This window comes from Ipomoea nil, unplaced genomic scaffold (assembly GCF_001879475.1).
Source record: "Ipomoea nil cultivar Tokyo-kokei standard unplaced genomic scaffold, Asagao_1.1 scaffold3056, whole genome shotgun sequence".
Lineage (NCBI taxonomy): Eukaryota > Viridiplantae > Streptophyta > Magnoliopsida > Solanales > Convolvulaceae > Ipomoea > Ipomoea nil.
The window spans coordinates 1,619,852-1,627,023 of record NW_017619484.1 but is presented as its reverse complement, the minus strand read 5'-3'; the positions used below and the strand labels follow the sequence as shown (position 1 = coordinate 1,627,023).

Below are 7,172 nucleotides of genomic sequence, written 5' to 3'. Positions count from 1 at the left end.
GCTCAATTGGTTATAGAGATGAAATTTTTGAAGAATGACCAGGGATCGAGTCTCACCAGCGACAGTGTGGGATGCATGATTTCGTGTTTTTGTATATGAATTATTATTACTATAATATATATAATAGTAACTAATATTATATATTCTTCTTTTACTCACCATGTTAAATTACATGAATTACATGAATCTATTTATAAATTAATATGAATACAATAAATGTTTTCATATTTGGAGGGGAAATTTTTGGGACAATTATCTTACTTTAATATATATATATATATATATATATATATATATATATATATATATATATATATATATATATATATAGAGAGAGATATATATAACTATGGAGTACTAATATAGTGATATATTAATATATTTACAGAAAAAAAATTATTTTTGAAATTTCAAACCAATGCTTTTGAATAATGCATGAATCAGCCACAAAACCCCTATAAATATACATTTTTTCATACATCACACCCTCACTACACTACCATCTAGGCTTCTTAGTTTTTCTCTGGTATATAGATAACCATGAATTCAGGAACAACGACATCCATGTTGGTTTTAATTTTCTCCTTGGTTATTGCTACAGGTGATCGTGGTTAATATTTCATTTACAAAAAAATTATTAATAGCAGAAGTATGAATATTATATTTATAGTATTGATTTTATCTTGTAAGTCCATTTTTGTTTGTGATGTGTATGTTTATTCTTATTATTATTTTGAAAAATCTTGAATCATTATTTTCTCTAATATCACCAATGTAAAATTATTAATCTTTGCAGACATTTCACTAGTCGCTGAAGCAAGGAATGTAGCACGGCCATGCAGCCCGAGTGACCCGTGCCCTCCTCCATTGATTTGTAACGGCCTTAACCTTTGCCAACCTCCAACAGGTGCATATAAATATGGGGGTAACGATAAAGTCGTGGTCAAGCCACAACAATTTGAAAATTTTGTAACCGAGGGTGTTGCAGATCGAATTAATAGCAATATTTAGATGATTTTATATGTCAAGCTGCAAAAATTTGAAAATTTTGTAACTGAGGGTGTTGCAGATCGAATTAATTGCAATATTTAGATGATTATATATGTATTGAATAATGATATAATTAATCGATGAATGGACTATTTTGGCAATGAATTGAATGTTAATTGGGCAAAAAGCCCATTCATAAATTTTTTTTTTAAGAAGAATAAAAGTAGATTGTTACCTATAAATTTAGGATAAAAAATGAAATTAACTAAAAAATTATCATTGAAATATCAAAAGGAAGAACATTTGTAATGGTGAAACAAAGTATTCAATATTCAATGAACATCATTCAATTTAACTATGACTAGTATTTTCACCCGTGTGTTGCACGAATTGGATTTGTTATGATATTTTAAAAATATTTAGATCGATAAATAATTATATAAATTATAACAACGCATATTATATAGTCTAATTGATGAAATGAGTTGGATCGATTATGTTTTCTGATGTTATCATTGCTTGAATTCGGGCAAATAATTGCTCAATTACCTGTGCGATTCATGAATAAAAAAATTATTATATATTTAGATAATAAAATTAAAGTTGAAATTATAAACAATTATAATATTTAAAAATATTCATTTATCTGATTATAATATTAGTACAAAAGTATCACTCAATTACTTGAATAATATATGACTCATTTGTCTGCAATTATCTTAAAAAATCGATATGTAATATGATTTGTGTAATTATATTATTACTAAAATAAATATGAGAAAAAGACAATTATTAATTACCATAATAATTATTAGACAATTATACTAATATATGTGCAATTATACTTTTATACCTCAAATATATTCTTTTTAACTATATATCCAATACTTTTTTCCTCCTCCTCCATATCTGAATGAATTAATTGTAATTATTATATATAAAAATCCACCAACCCATGTTTAATTGTAGTTATACTAAAATCTGTGCAATTATTAGCTTAATTAACATAATAATTATTAATCAATTATACTAATATATATGCAATGAGTTCTTTAATTATCATAATTATTATTAGGGAATTATACTAATATTGTGCAACTATAATTTTATACCTTTTATATATATATATATATATATATATATATATATATATATATATATATATATATATATATATATATATATATATATAGACACACACGCACACACACACAAACACACACACATATATATATATACATATATATGTGTGTGTGTGTGTGTCTGTGTGTGTGTGTGTGTGTGTTGAAATCATCACATAGTGACAATATATGTTGTGTGTACGTACGTATGTACCTAGTAGGGGTGTAAACGAGCCGAGCTGGGCTCGAGCATGGGTTAGCTTGAGCTCGAGCTCGATAAGTAAGGTTCGGCTCGAGCTCGAGCTCGGTCGAGCTCAAAAAATGATGCTCGAGCTCGGCTCGACAATTTTTCGAGCCGCTCGAGCTCGGCTCGAGCAACTCGATTTTGACCTATTTGAATTCATATTTCAATTAATAATAAACATTGTTTTATCCATACATAAATAATAAAAACTTTAAAAAAATTCAAAAGTCCAAACTTTAATGTTTAAAGACTCCAAACACTAAAAACAAGTTTACAACTTCACTTTAATTACAAGTCAATAGTAGTCATTGATCCTTACCATATATATAATATTTATCTATTTATTTAATTATGACTCACGAGCTGCTCGACGAGCCACGAGCCAATAATATTTGAGCTCGAGCTCGAGCTCGTTTAATAAATGAGCCGCTCGAGTTCAGCTCGAGCTCGATTTTGACCGAGCTCGAGCCAAGCTTTGACCGAGTGGCTCGCAAACCGCTCGCAAGCCGCTCGGCTCATTTACACCCCTAGTACCTAGGAGCGATCGACCCGACTGCTGTTAGTCGGAAGTGCTGATGGAAGAGTGGTAGAGAGGCCTCCCTCTTGAGATGGTGGAGGACAGTGAGAAAACTGACTATGAGGCGGTAGGAATTGGGCACTAGCTGGCCGGACACCAATCTATACTTGTCGAGAAGTTGGGAGAGAAAAGGGAAGATGGGGACGCGGAAGCTGCACCAGACCAACTGGTAGTGAATACCGATAAACCCGCCCTTAGGGGGGGGGGGGGGGTTGGTGATAAGCAGTCGACTGGCCTCCTAGGTTTCTTCCTCCTGGACGAGTAGTCGGTGGGCGTGATTGTAGTCGATGGCGGAGAGAGTGGAATGGCGAGACACTGACCACTCAAGGTCCTCGAAGAAACCTGGATCTCTATCGATCACCGGTTGGACCAGGGCAACGGAGGTGATGCGAGCAGCCGCCACCGGCCGAGAATGTAACACCCCGTATTACTAACTTCAAATCCGGATTAATTATTTAATTAATTCCCTTAAAGGTAGTTAAAAAGGATTTAATCTGGTTGGGATTCCTTTAATTAATTAGTGTGGTCCACAATGGATCGTGGACCCTTGCCTAAACTAGAGCCATTAAGTCTGTTAGGATTAAAGAAAGTGGGCCTTTACTATTCAGATCCTAATGAATTCCTAGATCTATATATATAGGGGATTCGAAAGTATTTAGAGCCCTTCCCACCCATATCACTCGAAATTCCCCAAGGGACCTAGCCAAGGATTTCCCCATCACCCAGTGTAGGAAAAGATCAATAGGAGTTGTGGGAGAATTAATTAAGTCTAAAAGGTAACCCATGTATTACAAAACCTATTTTCCTTGCTATCTTTTATTTATTGGCTCCTTTGATAATCGTATGAATGAATTTGTGATTATGCCTTGATAGAGCTTGTCTTTAGGGTTATGATGTGGATTCTTGCTATTCTTGATGGGCTTGTGTGGTGGTTTGCATGTTCTTGTACTTAATTACGTTTAGAGCTTTTCTTTAGGGTTTTATATTGTGGATTCTTGATGTTCTTGTGGTTCTTGATGCTCTTGAACGATTATGTGTTTGGTCTTAAGTCTTAGCATGTATAGGGCTTGTGCTTAGAGTGTAATTGCGTTGTTTCTTGGCTTATTCTTGGTATTAAAGTCCTTGTTATTGTTGATGCGTGTTGGGATGTGTTTGGACTTGATTTTGGTAAGTTTGATGAATTCCCGGGTTGGGAAAATAAGCCAAGAGTATTCGTACCAGCGAGTAGTCAGTGGGGGAATGAACCCCCACCTGACTACCCGCCAGTACAGGCCACGGTACCAGTGGGTGACCGGCGGGTGGACGACCACCCGCCGGTGTACCCGCTGGTACAAGGTCGTCCGTCAGCGGGTAGATGGCGGGTGGTTGTCCACCCACCGTTCCGCCCACTGGTATGGGCGGGGCGATGTGTCGTTGAATCCCGTTTGTTGTTTCCCCGTTCCCCGTTGTGCGCTGTTTGATGTTTGTGAGTATAGCTTGATGTCGTGGATATCGAATTAGGAGTCATGGGCCTTGGATATTGCATGTGGTTTAAGTTGGTATCCCGTTGGCCTAGGATGAGGTTTGTATGTTCCCTTAGGAGTCTTGTGGTTGCCTGGTGGTCGTTGGAAGTAGAGTCTAGGTGGTTCCCATGGGTTGTGTGTTGGTAGTGTGCCAACCATTGATAAGAGTCTATGTGTTTGTTGTACCCTTCCCTCTGACTATCCCTCGTTGAAGTATTGTTGTGTGTCATGTGCTATTGTGTTGGAAAGGCAGATCTGGTGGGGCCACAGCACTATTGGAGTGTGGTGCTGTGGTAACCTTGGTTATGATGGGCTTCAGTACCTTTGGAATGTGGTGCTGCATACCATTGGTGTTACGGGCTGCAGTACCTTTGGAGTGTGGTGCTGCAGTACCATTGGTGTTACGGGCTGCAGTACCTTTGGAGTGTGGTGCTGTAGTACTTGGGTTATGATAGGCTGCAATGCTTTTGGAGTGTGGTGCTGCAGGACCTATTGGCATGCGATGGGCTGTAGTACTTTTAGAGTGTGGTGCTACAGTTCCTTTGATACATTATGGGCTGCAGCACTTTTGGAGTGCAGTGCTGCAGTACCATTGGAATGATATTGTGCCTTGATTGGCGGAAAAGATCTGCGAGTGGAGTCTAAGTCTTGTTGTTTTCTTGTCTTGTGGTCTTAGGATGCATGCTAGTACGTTTATGTGTTTTTATATTGTCGAGTCTATTGGTAACTTGGTATGGCTCGAGTCTTGACCTTGGTTTTAAAGCTGGGGTTCTTTAGGACTATATATGTATTCCTGAGTCTCAAAATGGTTTTCTTATATCTACCTATATTGTACTCAACGCGTGGGAGTGGGTTACTTAGCATTATTCGCTGACAGTTATTACACCGCATGTTTTTCAGGTACTGACTAGTAGCTTCGGAGCGCGCTAGATGGATCGTGGACCTAGCTGTAGTTAGTTCTAGTCTTAGTTTAGACGGCCTGCGCGCCTTGACTATATTTGAATATCAATTGTGGATGATGCTAGTTTAGTTAGTTTGCATCTAGGTCCTCAGACTTAGATGTGGCATAGCACCCCGATACTTATGTTGTTAGCTTCCGCTCTGTTGGGTATTAATGATAGTTTCATCTTATTACTTAAGCTTTAAATGTTTTAAAAAAATTAGGGGTGTTACAGTTGGTATCAGAGCCTAAGTTCGGCCCTAGGACAATGCCTTTAGGACAGGACTTTAAGATATTATGCTGGAATCTCTGGGTATCTAAGTAATTAGGATAAAAAGATTCTAGGACGCGCGGTGAGCTGGTGAGTTTATTTATCGCTTTCTATTGAAAATTCTCCTATATTTACTCTCTGTCTAGCTTTTATGCTTATGATTTAAGACGTCAGGTATGGGTGCCTGTTCCTAACCCACATCTAGAACCGATGTTGACCCTGTAGAATCTAGTATGACACCGATAAGAAACCATGCAAGAACCCCTGAGACGCTAACTAACGAACAGTTAGCTGATCAGAACTTGCACCAGCTAACTCAGATCGCCCAAGCATTGAGTGATAACCTCCTTCACCATAACAACCGCCCGCCACCGAACGTAAATCACGACGTAGCTCGCCAAGTTTCAAACCACCGTCCCCCTACATTAATTGGGGAAGAGGATCATTGATTGCAGTATTATTTCAAACAAATAAACGCTGAGTAACGAGTTATAGATCCACAGGGAAGTGGGGGTATTAAGCACCAATTACTAATTTATTCTCGAGAATCTAATCCTAAAGATTATGAGTGAAGGATGCAAATAAATAACTAAATTTAAGCAATGATTCAGGTTTTGAAAACAAGAGAGAGAGAGAGAGAGAGAGAGAGAGAGAGAGAGAGAGAGAGAGAGAGAGAGAGAGAGAGAGAGAGAGAGAGAGAGAGAGAGAGAGAGAGAGAGAGAGAAAATGAGATTCCTAGGATTCAAGTGTTTAATCACCTAGTGCCTAACCTAATGTAACATTAAATATAGGTTTAAATGGGTGTGAGGATGCAAAGTGGTATAGAGCTACTATCGTAGTCACTAATATTAGTGAATATCCACTCTCGTGGTATAAACACCAAATAAAACAAGAACAAGCATCATAATAAATTCCTAACTACTACCATCTCTCGATGTGCAATAATCAATAATTAAACTCCCTAACAAAATAACCCTTTCGCAAGGTGCAACAGTTAGGTGCAATTGTGTGTGCCGTATGTTATGCCTAACTCTCGTTGTGACACAAACAAAACTATGAAGCAGGTAATTTGGGCCCTAAACTACTAGCAACAAGAATGATAAACACAATTGCAACACAAGTAATAAACTCAAATAATAATATATTAAAGAATCTGAGAGCTCAGTCATATAGGTTCATAAACACTTTTACCCAAGAATCTCTAAAGAATTTAGCCAAGCATGGCTAAATTATACATAGCAAATATATTTAAAGAATTACAAATTACCAAAGAGAGTACAAGAATGAACCAAGCGATTTTCCCAAATCTCCTTAACTTTTTTCTTGCTTCACTTGACGACTTGTGGCTCTTGATTTCTCTCATTCTTGTCTCCAAGATCTCTGAATGAATATTAAGGTTGGAAAATCAATCCCAGTGAAAATAGGAATTATGTGTGAAATTGGACTCAAATTGCATCTAGGGCGAAATTGGAATTTCCCCTATTTTAATTATGAGTTGCGGCCCTTTAACCTTTTGAAATTGCTGCC

General features: G+C 37.1%; 1 long non-coding RNA gene across 1 annotated transcript; it reads left to right on the top strand.

Moving 5' to 3' along the window:
• Positions 1 to 509: 509 nt before the first annotated feature.
• Positions 510 to 1,099, top strand: LOC109164095. The gene is made up of 2 exons (XR_002051380.1): positions 510 to 601; positions 797 to 1,099. It is a non-coding gene; the product is annotated as an uncharacterized LOC109164095 (long non-coding RNA).
• Positions 1,100 to 7,172: the final 6,073 nt, after the last annotated feature.